Raw genomic sequence first — 16,050 nt, 5'->3', positions numbered from 1 at the left:
GTCATTGATCTTTCTAGTATGCACACTTTTGTTCTAGTGGTCGTGTTACCGTGAAGTCAGCTTTGCGATTGTATACAAGGTAGTATATTGTACACAAGATTAGAGCCCCGGAAGCAGGCTGGCTGCATCATCTGCCCCACGTTAGGAAGTTTGAGCCCCTAATCACGGCATTTAACTGCGGTAATATCGCCATGCTGTTCGTCAGCGCAAGGAAGGTTGCACATCAACATATGGCAGTCAGTGTGGCAAGTCTCGGATACAATCGGCATTGGCCTCGACATGGCAGCTCCATGCGCCAATTTGAGCGAGGCTTTCGCCACTTGTACACTAAACGCGATCAACTGAGCATTCTAAAAGAAAGTTTTGCCAGAAGAGCAAGTTTGAAATAATTCAAATCTGACCAAGGTGTATGTTGCCTGCCAAATGATGATAGGATATTGAACTGGACTTATCCTTTCGTACATAGCTAGATACACACAAGATATGTCTTGTGTGATTTTAATAAATATATTTAGGAGAAACTAAAATAGGGTTTGCCATTTTTGAAGGTTTAGGGCAGAAAAATAGAACAATTCAGGGAAATATTCCTAATAGGAAATCAATTCTAATTGCATATATTGGCTTCATATTTCCCATAGATTATCTACTGGATTTATTAGGATTTAAGAAGCAACAAAAATAGGGGTTCCTTTGTAAGCCTTGAATAAAGGGATTTTTTTGATAAGAAAAGTGCTATTTCCCCATATACGTAACGAAAACTCTATTATTCAACCGGCTGTAGCATCAACCGTTTGCTTTTGTCTTGTTCTTGTCACCCATGCTCCTGACCCCGGTGTGTTGCATGCGAGGATTGCTGTAGGGGATGAGTAGCTAGTGCATGCAATCCATGCAAATATTACCTCCATTCAAATGAATAAGACTTATATTGTTTTCAAAAATTCAAACAATGTAAGGGTTGACCAAGTTTTTGCAAAAGTCATTAACATGTAAAATACAAAACTAAAATAATTAGAGCGTCTCCAATAGCGATCCCCAAGTAGTAGACGGTAGCACACATGCCGGCTACGTTTGGGGGTTGCCGGCAACAAGTGCCGTTCAAAAAGTTCGAAACCTCCACACCAATACTTCCCCATAGCCGCTCCCGATAGAAAAAAGATCTCAAAACAACATGGAAGTGGCGTGGGTTTGGTGCCGGCGACCCCCATAGCCTCCCTTAACATAGGGGTTGGTTGGGACTCGCCGGCTATTCTATTGGGCTCGGGATGACATCGACTTCGTATGGTGGTCGCCGGCTATTCTATTGGGCTCGGGATGACATCGATTTCGTATGGTGGTCGCTGGTGTGAGCACTTTATCTCACTAGGACCCCCAAATCGCCGGCTTACTCGGCGACCGGGACTTTCCGTTTGAGCGGCCACCGCCGCCTAGTCGTCGAACACGGCAGCCGCCGGCGTCTCCACAGGATGACGACGAGGAGGAGGACTACAACGCGCTGGCCTACCACAACGAGGAGGCCAAGGACGACATCGACGACTTCGTTGCCTGCATTTTCCACGAATGGCAGGCGGCTATGGCGGAGGGCCGGAAGTTTGACTTCTCGGCGACAATGACCGACGACGACATCAAGAGGCTCGGCGTCCTCGTCTCGGAGGTGGATCGACCGGTGCAGTCGCCGCTGCCCCTGTACCCCATCGACATCATGCCACCGGATCTCACGGAGGAATAGGCTCTACAACAGCTGCTCTAGAACTTGGCCCCGCAACCGCGCCGCTCCCTCCTCCACCACCAGCATACAATCTGTGGGCTGCTCCACCTCCACCACCGGCGTTAAATCTGTGGGCTGCTCCACCTCCACCTCCACTTCCACCGCCTGCGCCACCGGCGTATGTTCCGCCGGTTGCCAACTGGCCGTGGCCAATACCGGATTTCGTCGTGCTCGATGACAACAACGAGGAGTAGATGCAGGCGTCGTGTTAGTTTTATTTATTTATTTTGCTCTCTTCACTATGTAAATTATGGTTTTATGCTGAAAAAAAGGCAAAACCTAAAAAAATGCGTCGTGCCGCTTGGCACCATGATGCAAAAAGATGCGTGATCGATTTCGACCATTTAGGATGACACAAACGGACGGCGTATTTAGGAGGTGGGGTTGTTTGGATAGCTAGTTTGTAGAGAATTGGTTATGTACAAACGCATTATAAGGCGTAACAAACTAAAACATTGTTTGGACGGTCTAACTAATTCGTGGATAAAGAAAACTTGGTTTTCCTAATACCCATAATATGCGTTTTTGGAAAAACGAGTCTGAGACGTTTTTGTAAAAACTTGTTTTAGCTAAACTCGATTTCCCTGAGGAGACGATGCTGCAATGGCAGGCTATCATCCCGGCCGCCCGCTCGAGGAGGATGCCAACCTCTAGGCCGCCATCTCGCCGGAAGCGTCGGACGCGCCACCGGCGTACGAGTGTACCCTGGCAAGGATGGAGCATGGATTCGGAGGTGACGTTGTCGCCGGGAAACATGGCCGTGCTCAAGGAGGAAGACAAGTTGGTATGCAGTCTAGCCGGACGGGAACACCCGGTCCAGGAGGTAGGAGGGAAATTGAATACGCAGCCGACGTTGTCGCCGTGAAACATAACCATGGCGGCGCTCAAGGAGGAGGACGAGTTGTGACATCGTCTTGCCGGATGGGAAAACCTCGCCATACCTCTCTAGGAGGGAGGAGGGAGGAGGGAGAATGGATAGAAGTTGACGCTGTCGCCCTGAAACATGGCGGCGCTCAAGGAACGAGTTTGGCCGTCGTCTTGCTGGACGCGCCGCCGCCAGATGGGAACTTGGGAAGACTTCCCTGTACACCGGCTAGAAGGGAGGATGAGGCATGGGCGCAGAGCTCGCGCTGACATCAGGGAACATGGCGGTGGTCGAGCCATCAAGGGCGACGACGAGTTCCCGGCCGCCGTCCCCGTCTCCGTCCCCGTCCGTATTTCTAATTTCCTCCGTCTCAAAATGTAAGACGTCTAAGGATTGATCAAAAGTCAAACCTTACAAATTTTGATCAAATATTTAGAAAAAAATATTTACATCTACAATATCAAATTGAAACCTATATCTATACCTAATAATAAAGAAAATACGGCCAATGTTGTTGGTCCGTTTTTTGTTACTCCTAATGTTGGCCGAAATTACAACTGGATGCCACCGCCAAGTAAATAAGAAAACGATTCGTTTCCTTTGGATAAAAAAAAACATAGGCCGCCCGCAACCCCATTGTTGAACGAATATGTATATGTATAGGTTTGGGTTTTGTATGTTGCACCTGTAGCGTCTCTCTACCTTTGTATTCACGTGGAGACTAGACCCGGTCACACCCCTGTATCTATATATGTGCCTTGTGCACGATCAATACAACTTATCGTTGAACCAAATCACTTCTACATGGTATCAGATACCGCACCGATCCCTAACCCTAGCTTCCGCCTCTCCTAGCCGCCGCCGCCTCTCGGCCGCCGCCGCCGCCACCTCTTGGCCGCCGCCGCCGCCACCTCCCTACCGCCCCCTCATCAGCTCCTATTCGGTGTCCCACCGTCCTACGATGGTCTTCGGACCTTCGGGTGTCTCTGTTATCCTAGCACCGCGTCCACTTCTCCTCATAAACTCGCCCCACATTCCGTCCCCTGTGTCTTCCTTGGCTATCCCCCCAACACCAAAGGTTACCAGTGCTATGATCCCGTGTCCCGTCGGGTTTACACCTCGCGACACGTTTACTTTGATGAGCTTGTGTTTCCGTTTCAGCAGGTTCCACCTCACGGCAGCGTCGGGACACTGGCTGCGCCCGCGCCCCCTGCAGCGCCGGCTGCGCCCGCGCCCCTGCAGCGCCGGCTGCTCCCGCGTCTCTGCAGCGCCGGCTGCGCCCGCGCCCCTGCGGCCCTGGCTGCGCCCGCGCCCCCAGCGGCCCCGGCTGCGCCCGCGCCCCATGTAGCTGCACCCCTCGACGGTGTGCTCACCCGTGCTCGGACCGGGACTCGTCGTCCGAACCCGCGCTACACCGACCCCGCGTATGCGTATGCTACCTCTACGTTGGTGCCGTCTCCACTGCCCTCCTCCGCCCGCGTCGCCCTTCGTGATCCGCACTGGCTTGCTGCTATGCGCGAAGAGTTCGATGCTCTCCAGCGCAACCGCACATGGCAGCTTGTGCCCCGACCCCCTCATGCCAATGTCATCTCTGGCAAATGGGTCTTTCGGCACAAGACTCACCCGGATGGTTCTCTTGAGCGCCATAAGGCGCGCTGGGTGGTACGCGGCTTTCATCAGCGTGCCGGCGTGGACTTCACCGACACCTTTGCCCCGGTTGTCAAACCGGGCACGATTCGCGCCGTTCTTCAGCTTGCGGCCTCTCGAGCTTGGCCGGTTCACCAGCTCGATGTGTCCAATGCATTCTTGCACGGGCATCTCACCGAGCAAGTGTTCTGTCAGCAGCCTACTGGTTTCGTTGATCCCGCCTTCCCGGACCATGTGTGCCTGCTCTCCCGTTCTCTATATGGGCTCAAGCAGGCTCCTCGAGCTTGGTACCAGCGGATGGCGGGCTTTCTTCAGCAGCAGGGGTTTCAGTCTACATGGTCCGACGCCTCCCTGTTCGTGTACCACCAGGGCGCCGCCACTGCATACCTCCTTCTGTATATCGACGACATCATCCTGACTGCTTCCTCGACGGCTCTTCTGCAGCAAATCACTGCTCAGCTCAGCGCTGAGTTCGCCCTCAAGGACTTGGGGGCCCTCCACTACTTCCTCGGCATTGAGGTCGTCCGCACCGCCACCGGGTTCTTCTTGCATCAGCAGAAGTATGCGCATGAGCAGCTGGAGCGCGCCGGCATGCTTAACTGCAAGCCCGCTTCCACGCCTGTCGACACGAAGGCCAAGGTATCCGCCGTTGAGGGCTCTCCGGCGTCCGATGCTGCCTTCTATCGCTCCGTCGTTGGTGGTTGATACGTCTCCGACGTATCGATAATTTCTTATGTTCCATGCCACATTATTGATGATATCTACATGTTTTATGCATACTTTATGTCATATTTATGCATTTTCCGGAACTAACCTATTGACGAGATGCCGAAGGGCCAGTTCCTGTTTTCTGTTGTTTTTGGTTTCAGAAATCCTAGTAAGGAAATATTCTCGGAATCGGACGAAATCAACGCCCAGCATCTTAGGATCACGCGAAGCTTCCAGAACACCCGAGAGAGGCCAGAGGGGGGCCACAGGCCCACCAGACACCACCCTGGCGCGCCCAAGGGGGGGCCCGCGCCCCCCTGTTGTGTGGTCGCCTCGTTGACCTTCTGACGCCGCCTCTTCGCCTATTTAAGCCTCCTCAACCTAAATCTTCGATACGGAAAAACCACGGTACGAGAAACCTTCCAGAGCCACCGCCATCGCGAAGCCAAGATCTGGGGGACAGGAGTCTCTGTTCCGGCACGCCGCCGGGACGGGGAAGTGCCCCCGGAAGGCTTCTCCATCGACACCGCTGCCATCTCCACCGCCATCTTCATCACCGCTGCTGTCTCCCATGAGGAGGGAGTAGTTCTCCATCGAGGCTAAGGGCTGTACCGGTAGCTATGTGGTTAATCTCTCTCCCTATGTACTTCAATACAATAATCTCATGAGCTGCCCTACATGATTGAGATTCATATGATGATGCTTGTAATCTAGATGTCATTATGCTAGTCAAGTGGATTTTACTTATGTGATCTCCGGAGACTCCTTGTCCCATGTGTGTAAAGGTGACAGTGTGTGCACCGTGTGGGTCTTTTAGGCTATATTTCACAGAATACTTATTCACTGTTATGAATGGCATAGTGAAGTGCTTATTTATATCTCTTTATGATTGCAATGTGTTTTGTATCACTATTCATCTATGTGCTACTCTAGTGATGTTATTAAAGTACTCTATTCCTCCTGCACGGTGTAATGGTGACAGTGTGTGCATCGTGTAGTACTTGGCGTAGGTTATGATTGTGATCTCTTGTAGATTATGAAGTTAACTATTGCTATGATAGTATTGATGTGATCTATTCCTCCTTTCGTAGCGTGAAGGTGACAGTGTGCATGCTATGTTAGTACTTGGTTTAGTTGTGTTGATCTGTCGTGCACTCTAAGGTTATTTAAATATGAACATCGAATATTGTGGAGCTTGTTAACTCCGGCATTGAGGGTTCGTGTAATCCTACACAGTTAGTGGTGTTCATCATCCAACAAGAGAGTGTAGAGTATAGCATTTATCTATTCTGTTATGTGATCAATGTTGAGAGTGTCCACTAGTGAAAGTATGATCCCTAGGCCTTGTTTCCAATACTGCTATCGCTGCTTGTTTACTGTTCTACTGCATCTGTACTGTCCGCAATATTACCACCATCAACCACACGGCAGTCCTGGGCAGCAAAGCACTTTTCTGGCGCCGTTACTACTGCTCGTACTTATTCATACCACCTGTATTTCACTATCTCTTCGCCGAACTAGTGCACCTATTAGGTGTGTTGGGGACACAAGAGACTTCTTGCTTTGTGGTTGCAGGGTTGCATGAGAGGGATATCTTTGACCCCTTCCTCCCTGACATCGATAAACCTTGGGTGATCCACTTAAGGGAAACTTGCTGCTGTTCTACAAACCTCTGCTCTTGGAGGCCCAACACTGTCTACAAGAATAGAAGTACCCGTAGACATCAAGCATTTTTCTGGCACCGTTGCCGGGGAGGAAAGGTAAAAGGCACTCATACTCCGGTTCCAGGTAACTAAGTACTTTTCTGGCGCCATTGTGTGTGTGCTCGAAGCTATTTCCTTTAGATCCTGCAATTGCATCTTTTTGTTTCTTGTTTACACTAGTTAGGCATAATGGAAAACAGCAAAAATATGAGAGATCTTTATCAACTTTATCTTGAATTAGGACATGATGTGTTTGAAGAGAGAATTAAAAAACCCATGGAACTTTATATGCATGCTAATGGGAATGTTATTAATATGAATGCTTTGAACACTATTGTTGCTAATGCTATGGAAAATTCTAAGCTTGGGGAAGCTGGCTTCGATGAGCATGATCTTTTAAGTCCCCCAAGCATTGAGGAGAAAATTTACTTTGATGATACTTTGCCTCCTATTTATGATGATTATAATGATAGTAGTCTTTTGGTACCAACTACTATGGAGAGTAAATTTGATTATGAATACAATATGCCTCCTATATTTGATGATGAGAATAATAATGATAGCTACTTTGTTGAATTTGCTCCCACTACAACTACTAAAATTGACTATGCTTATGTGGAGAGTAATAATTTTATGCATGAGACTCATGATAAAAATGCTTTATGTGATAGTTATATTGTTGAGTTTGCTCATGATGCTACTGGATATTATTATGAGAGAGGAAAATATGGTTGTAGAAATGTTCATGTTACTAAAACACCTCTCTATGTGCTGAAATTTTTGAAGCTATACTTGTTTTATCTTTCTATGCTTGTCACTTTGCTATTCATGAACTTATTTATTTACAAGATTCCTATGCATAGGAAGCATGTTAGACTTAAATGTGTTTTGAATTTGCCTCTTGATGCTCTCTTTTTGCTTCAACTACTATTTCTTGCGAGTGCATCATTAAAACTGCTGAGCCCATCTTAATGGCTATAAAGAAAGAACTTCTTGGGAGATAACCCATGTGTTTTTTTTTGCTACAGTACTTTGTTTTATATTTGAGTCTTGGAAGTTGTTACTACTGTAGCAATCTCTCCTTATCTTATTTTGTTGCATTGTTGTGCCAAGTAAAGTCTTTGATAGTAAGGTTCATACTAGATTTGGATTACTGCGCAGAAACAGATTTCTTGCTGTCACGAATCTGGGCCTAATTCTCTGTAGGTAACTCAGAAAATTATGCCAATTTAAGTGAGTGATACTCAGATATGTACGCAACTTTCATTCAATTTGAGCATTTTCATTTGAGCAAGTCTGGTGCCTCTTTAAAATTCGTCTTTACGAACTGTTCTGTTTTGACAGATTCTGCCTTTTATTTCGCATTGCCTCTTTTGCTGTGTTGGATGGATTTCTTTGTTCCATTAACTTCCAGTAGCTTTAGGCAATGTCCAGAAGTGTTAAGAATGATTGTGTCACCTCTGAACATGTGAATTTTGATTATGCACTAACCCTCTATGAGTTGTTTCGAGTTTGGTGTGGAGGAAGTTTTCAATGGTCAAGAGAGGAGGATGATATACTACGATCAAGAAGAGTGAAAAGTCCAAGCTTGGGGATGCCCCGGTGGTTCATCCCTGCATATTTCAAGAAGACTCAAGCATCTAAGCTTGGGGATGCCCAAGGCATCCCCTTCTTCGTCGACAAAGTATCATGTTCCTTCTCTTGAAACTATATTTTTATTCGGTCACATCTTATGTACTTTACTTGGAGCGTATGTGTGCTTTTGTTTTCATTTTTGTTTGGTTTGAATAAATGCTTGTGTGGGAGAGAGACACGCTCCGCTGGTTCATATGAACACATGTGTTCTTAGCTTTTAATTTTCATGGCGAAGGTTGAAACTGCTTCGTTAATTGTTATATGGTTGGAAACAGAAAATGCTACATGTAGTAATTGGTAGAATGTCTTGGATAATTTGATACTTGGCAATTGTTGTGCTCATGTTTAAGCTCTTGCATCATATACTTTGCACCTATTAATGAAAAATACATAGAGCTTGCTAAAATTTGGTTTGCATAATTGGTCTCTCTAAGGTCTAGATAATTTCTAGTAAGAGTTTGAACAACAAGGAAGACGGTGTAGAGTCTTATAATGTTTACAATATGTCTTTTATGTAAGTTTTGCTGTACCGCTTCATACTTGTGTTTGTTTCAAATAACCTTGCTAGCCTAAACCTTGTATCGAGAGGGAATACTTCTCATGCATCCAAAATCCTTGAGCCAACCACTGTGCCATTTGTGTCCACCATACCTACCTACTACATGGTATTTCTCCGCCATTCCAAAGTAAATTGCTTGAGTGCTACCTTTAAATTTCTATCCTCTACCTTTGCAATATATAGCACATGGGACAAATAGCCTAAAAACTATTGTGGTATTGAATATGTACTTATGCACTTTATCTCTTATTAAGTTGCTTGTTGTGCGATAACCATGTTCCCGGGGACGCCATCAACTACCCTTTGTTGAATATCATATGAGTTGCTATGCATGTCCGTCTTGTCTGAAGTAAGGGAGATTTACCGCTAGAATGGTTAGAGCATGCATAATGTTAGAGAAGAACATTGAGCCGCTAACTAAAGCCATGATCCATGGTGGAAGTTTCAGTTTTGGACAAATATCCTCAATCTCATATGAGAAAATTAATAATTGTTGAATGCTTATGCATAAAAGAGGAGTCCATTATCTGTTGTCTATGTTATCCCGGTATGGATGTCTAAGTTGAGAATAATCAATAGCGAGAAATCCAATGCGAGCTTTCTCCTTAGACCTTTGTACAGGCGTCATAGAGGTACCCCTTTGTGACACTTGGTTAAAACATATGTATTGCAATGATAATCCAGGTAATCCGAGCTAATTAGGACAAGGTGCGGGCACTATTAGTATACTATGCATGAGGCTTGCAACTTGTAGGATATAATTTACATGACACATATGCTTTATTACTACCGTTGACAAAATTGTTTCTTGTTTTCAAAACCAAAGCTCTAGCACAAATATAGCAATCGATGCCTCCCTCTGCGAAGGGCCATTCTTCTACTTTTATGTTGAGTCAGTTCACCTATCTCTCTCCACCTCAAGAAACAAACACTTGTGTGAACTGTGCATTGATTCCTACATACTTGCATATTGCACTTGTTATATTACTTTACATTGACAACTATCCATGAGATATACATGTTATAAGTTGAAAGCAACCGCTGAAACTTAATCTTCCTGTGTGTTGCTTCAATACCTCTACTTTGAATTATTGCTTTATGAGTTAACTCTTATGCAAGACTTATTGATGCTTGTCTTGAAAGTACTATTCATGAAAAGTCTTTGCTATATGATTCATTTGTTTACTCATGTCATTTACATTGTTTTGATCGCTGCATTCATTACATATGTTTACAATAGTATGATCAAGGTTATGATGGCATGTCACTCCAGAAATTATCTTTGTTATCGTTTACCTGCTCGGACGACGAGAAACTAAGCTTGGGGATGCTGATACGTCTCCGACGTATCGATAATTTCTTATGTTCCATGCCACATTATTGATGATATCTACATGTTTTATGCATACTTTATGTCATATTTATGCGTTTTCCGGAACTAACCTATTGACGAGATGCCGAAGGGCCAGTTCCTGTTTTCTGCTGTTTTTGGTTTCAGAAATCCTAGTAAGGAAATATTCTCGGAATCGGACGAAATCAACGCCCAGCATCTTAGGATCACGCGAAGCTTCCAGAACACCCGAGAGAGGTGATGACCCACAAGTATAGGGGGTGTATCGTAGTATCTTCGATAAGTAAGAATGTCGATCCCAACGAGGAGCAGAAGGTGTTGACAAGCAGTTTCGATGAAGGATTCACTGTAAATGCTCACAGACAAGTATTCAGGGGGGTTTGATGTAACAGTTGAATAAAGTACGAGTATGTAAAGTGCGAGAGTAATAATTGCAGCGAGTGGCCCAATCCTTTTTAGCACAAAGGACAAGCCGGTTTGTTTACTTATAATGACCAAACGTTCTCGAGGACACACGGGATTTTAGTCTAGTGCTTTCGCTACATACGGCTAAATAATCTTCATTGTTGTGATAAGTGTTGTGTGGGTGAACCTATGCTAATGTACCGCCCTTCCTAGGACTAATACACACTTGTGATTATACCCCTTGCAAGCATCCGCAACTACAAGAAAGTAATTAAGAATTAAATCTAACCACAGCCTTAAACTCTGAGATCCTGCGATCCCTCCTGCATCGATATACCAACGGGGGTTTAGGTTTCTGTCACTCCGGCAACCCCGCAATTGGCAAACGAGTACAAGATGCATTCCCCTAGGCCCATAAATGGTGAAGTGTCATGTAGTCGACGTTCACATGACACCACTAGAAGAATAACACCACAACTTAAATATCACACCATTGAATATTACTCAACCATAGTTCACTACTAACATTTAGACTTCACCCATGTCCTCAAGAACTAAACGAACTACTCACAAGACATCATACGGAACATGATCAGAGGTGATATGATGATGAATAACAATCTGAACATAAACTTGGTTCAATGGTTTCACTCAATAGCATCAACAACAAGTAGAAATCGATACCGGGAGAGTTTCCCCTATCAAACAATCAAGATCAAACCCAAATTGCTACGGCGGTGGCGGTGTCCAGCGGTGATGATGGCGGTGATGATGGTGGAGATGATGATGATGGTGATGGCGATGATGTCCAGCTCGATGACGGTGTCGATGGCGTCGATTTCCCCCTCCCGGAGGGAATTTCCCCGGCGGATTCCTGCCCGCCGGAGAGCTCTTTTCTCTCTGGTGTTCTCCGCCCCGCAGAGGCGGCTGTAACTCTTCGCGAGGTACCCTCTGTGGCTTAGGTCTTCGGGACGAAGGGTTTGGCGAAGAAAAGGAGGCGAAAAGGGTCGTGGGCCCCCCAGACCATAGGCCGGCGCGGCCAGGGCCTGGGCCGCGCCGCCCTAGGGTGTGGGCCCACCCTGGCTCCTCCTGGCTCCTCCTTCTGGCTTCCTTCGTCATCTTGAAAAATAGGATTTTTGGTATAATTTCCTTCCAGAGTTGATCTTCCGAAATATTGCGTTCTGACGGTGCTTTTTCCAGCCAGAATCCACAGCTCCGGTGTTCGATCCTCCAATAATGATGAAACATGCAAAATAGATGAAATAACATAAGTATTGTGTCCCAATATGAAATATATCAATGAATAACAGCAAATTATGATATAAAATAGTGATGCAAATTGGACGTATCAAGAGGCCAGAGGGGGGCCATAGGCCCACCAGACACCACCCCGGCGCGCCCAAGGGGGGGCCCGCGCCCCCCTATTGTGTCGTCGCCTCGTTGACCTTCTGACGCCGCCTCTTCGCCTATTTAAGCCTCCTCAACCTAAATCTTCGATACGGAAAAACCATGGTACGAGAAACCTTCCAGAGCCGCCGCCATCGCGAAGCCAAGATCTGGGGGACAGGAGTCTCTGTTCCGGCACGCCGCCGGGACGGGGAAGTGCCCCCGGAAGGCTTCTCCATCGACACCGCTGCCATCTCCACCGCCATCTTCATCACCACTGCTGTCTCCCATGAGGAGGGAGTAGTTCTCCATCAAGGCTAAGGGCTGTACCGGTAGCTATGTGGTTAATCTCTCTCCCTATGTACTTCAATACAATAATCTCATGAGCTGCCCTACATGATTGAGATTCATATGATGATGCTTGTAATCTAGATGTCATTATACTAGTCAAGTGGATTTTACTTATGTGATCTCCGGAGACTCCTTGTCCCACGTGTGTAAAGGTGACAGTGTGTGCACCGTGTGGGTCTCTTAGGCTATATTTCACAGAATACTTATTCACTGTTATAAATGGCATAGTGAAGTGCTTATTTATATCTCTTTATGATTGCAATGTGTTTTGTATCACAATTTATCTGTGTGCTACTCTAGTGATGTTATTAAAGTAGTCTATTCCTCCTGCACGGTGTAATGGTGACAGTGTGTGCATCGTGTAGTACTTGGCGTAGGTTATGATTGTGATCTCTTGTAGATTATGAAGTTAACTATTGCTATGATAGTATTGATGTGATCTATTCCTCCTTTCGTAGCGTGAAGGTGGCAGTGTGCATGCTATGTTAGTACTTGGTTTAGTTGTGTTGATCTGTCGTGCACTCTAAGGTTATTTAAATATGAACATCGAATATTGTGGAGCTTGTTAACTCCGGCATTGAGGGTTCGTGTAATCCTACACAGTTAGTGGTGTTCATCATCCAACAAGAGAGTGTAGAGTATAACATTTATCTATTCTGTTATGTGATCAATGTTGAGAGTGTCCACTAGTGAAAGTATGATCCCTAGGCCTTGTTTCCAATACTGCTATCGCTGCTTGTTTACTGTTCTACTGCATCTGTACTGTCCGCAATATTACCACCATCAACCACACGCCAGTCCTGGGCAGCAAAGCACTTTTCTGGCGCCGTTACTACTGCTCATACTTATTCATACCACCTGTATTTCACTATCTCTTCGCCGAACTAGTGCATCTATTAGGTGTTTTGGGGACATAAGAGACTTCTTGCTTTGTGGTTGCAGGGTTGCATGAGAGGGATATCTTTGACCTCTTCCTCCCTGAGATCGATAAACCTTGGGTGATCCACTTAAGGGAAACTTGCTGCTGTTCTACAAACCTCTGCTCTTGGAGGCCCAACACTGTCTACAAGAATAGAAGCACCCGTAGACATCAGTGATCTTCAGTACCTCACCTTGACGAGGCCGGACCTTCAGTACGCTGTTCAGCAGGTGTGCCTTCACATGCACGCTCCGCGTGACACTCATTGGGCACTGGTAAAACGGATCCTCCGCTACATCCGTGGCACCATGTCCATGGGACTCACCCTGACGGCCTCTTCCGATACCAGCCTTGTCGCCTACTTCGACGCCGACTGGGCTGTGTGTCCTGACACGCGCCGCTCTACCTCCGGCTACTGCGTCTACCTTGGTCCCTCCCTGATATCGTGGTCGTCTAAGCGGCAACCCACGGTTTCACGCTCGAGCGCCGAGGCTGAGTACAGGGCTGTGGCTAATGCCGTTGCTGAGTGTTCCTGGCTACGACAGCTTTTACAGGAGCTACACTGCCCGGTTCCGAAGGCCACGATTGTCTACTGCGACAATGTCTCCGCGGTGTATCTCTCGGCTAATCCCGTACATCATCGCAGGACGAAGCATATCGAGCTCGACATTCACTTCGTCCGGGAGCACGTCGCCCTTGGTCGTGTTCGTGTTCTACACGTTCCCACCGATCAGCAGTTCGCCGATGTGATGACGAAAGGCCTTCCTACCTCGACTTTCGAGAGCTTCAGGTCCAGTCTTTGAGTCACTGGCGCCGCTTCGACTGCGGAGGGGTGTTGAACGAATATGTATATGTATAGGTTTGGGTTTTGTATGTTGCACCTGTAGCGTCTCTCTCCCTTTGTATTCACGTGGAGACTAGACCCGGTCACACCCCTGTACCTATATATGTGCCTTGTGCACGATCAATACAACTTATCGTTGCACCAAATCACTTCTACACCCATCAACGCCGCATGAGCTTACCCTTCAGCCACGCGTGAGAGGTCCAAGCGTGGCCCCTTGCACCACGCGACGCGGCTCCTACAGCTAGGGATGTAAATGATACGGATAATTTCCGCTCCGAATCCGCATCCGTATCCGTTTTTGAGGATATGGTATGCATTTTTAGAAATCCGCCGGATATGGATACGGATGCGGATAGTGATCAAGAGGATATCCGGCGGATACGGTAGAGGATATGGTATTGATACTATCCGACGGATAAGGATTATCCGCCATTTTTTGTGGATTATCCGAGGTCCACAAAGAGGATAATCCGAGAAAATTAGCCCAACCCTAAATATTTAGACAATATAGTTAGTTCATCAGCCAAAATATGTATGCTATTAAGAAGCAATTTGCTTTGTTGTACGAATACGTGTGTACATTTAACTATAGTCTATAATTACAAACGTATTTTACATAAAAAATATACTTTTATGTTTTTATGCGTATATTTTCTTAATAATCCGCTTCCGATCCGAGTCCGGTCCGAATCCGCTCCATATCCGTAATCCGATATAATCCGCATCCGAATCCGCATCCGACCATTATCCGCTCCGATCCGAATCCGTTACAAAAATATGGTAAAGGATATGGTAAGAGCAATATCCGATCAGATCCGATCCGTTTACATCCCTACCTACAGCACAATGGGCAGCGCTCCTTATCCAGAAAACGACCAGCGCACCGTCCGGCGTCATCCTCCAGCATGAACGCGAGCAGAACTCGATTTCAGTTCTCGCATACGGCGTGCCCACGAAGAGGCCACCTGGAGCGAGGCCAGTGAGGGCTCCGGTGGTTGACGGCCCGCCAAGGCGTCGTGGGAGCCACGGAGTCAGGGTCTCCTCGGTTTCTGTCCAAACCAAGGAGGAGAGGACAGAGGAGGACATGGAGGAGCCGTCGGACGGCCGGCCTCCCTGGCGTCATCTTCCCCTTCTTATTCTGGCTAGAACAGGCGTTGTGTTCTTCGATCTGATGCCTGATCTTCGATCTGATCCACATGTATCCCTGCCGCCAATGTTTTTCTCCCAGTTGTGCTGATAATGTGTGCCTCCGGCTGTTTTGCCGAGTTGCTTCATGCCTTCGCCGGCTCATTGAGGCCACTCCGTTGCACTCGGCGCTGTGGATGCATGCCGTACTGGTAATTGACAGGGAATTGGTTGATCCTGCTGAGAGCATCGATCCTGTCTAAACCATTTTTCCGGCTGGGCGCACCTGTCTCCGTCGACTACCAGATACCAAGATGTTGGCTTCATGGCTGAAGTGCAGATTCTCCAAGCTATTCTCACGGTGCAGGTCTTGAGAATTTGCACATGCACTGACGATGTTTGTGCATATTCACAAATCAAAAACTCTACTATATATCTACAAATCTCAGATTCATTAGATTTTCGAACGTGTAACCCGAATAGGCTAACTTCTATTCTACTCGGTACAAAATATAAAGGTACACAATGTGAGTATCTTTAATTCAATTCTTCATTTATATTGCTCCTTTTCAGTGTATATAATATCAAAGTAGTGCAAATGTTATGGATAAATATTGCTAATAAATGCTCGCACGTTTTGAAATTATATTATGCTCCCTCCTTACCACTATGTAGTGCATATAAGAATTATAAAAATGTACATCTACCATACCAAATGTATACCATATGAAAATATACATAGTGAGGAATCTAATGGTATTGAATTGGTATTTCAGATGTTGAC

The sequence above is a fragment of the Lolium perenne genome, chromosome 2 (genome assembly GCF_019359855.2).
Source record: "Lolium perenne isolate Kyuss_39 chromosome 2, Kyuss_2.0, whole genome shotgun sequence".
Taxonomy (NCBI): Eukaryota; Viridiplantae; Streptophyta; class Magnoliopsida; order Poales; family Poaceae; genus Lolium; species Lolium perenne.
Note: the sequence above shows the minus strand (reverse complement) of the source record.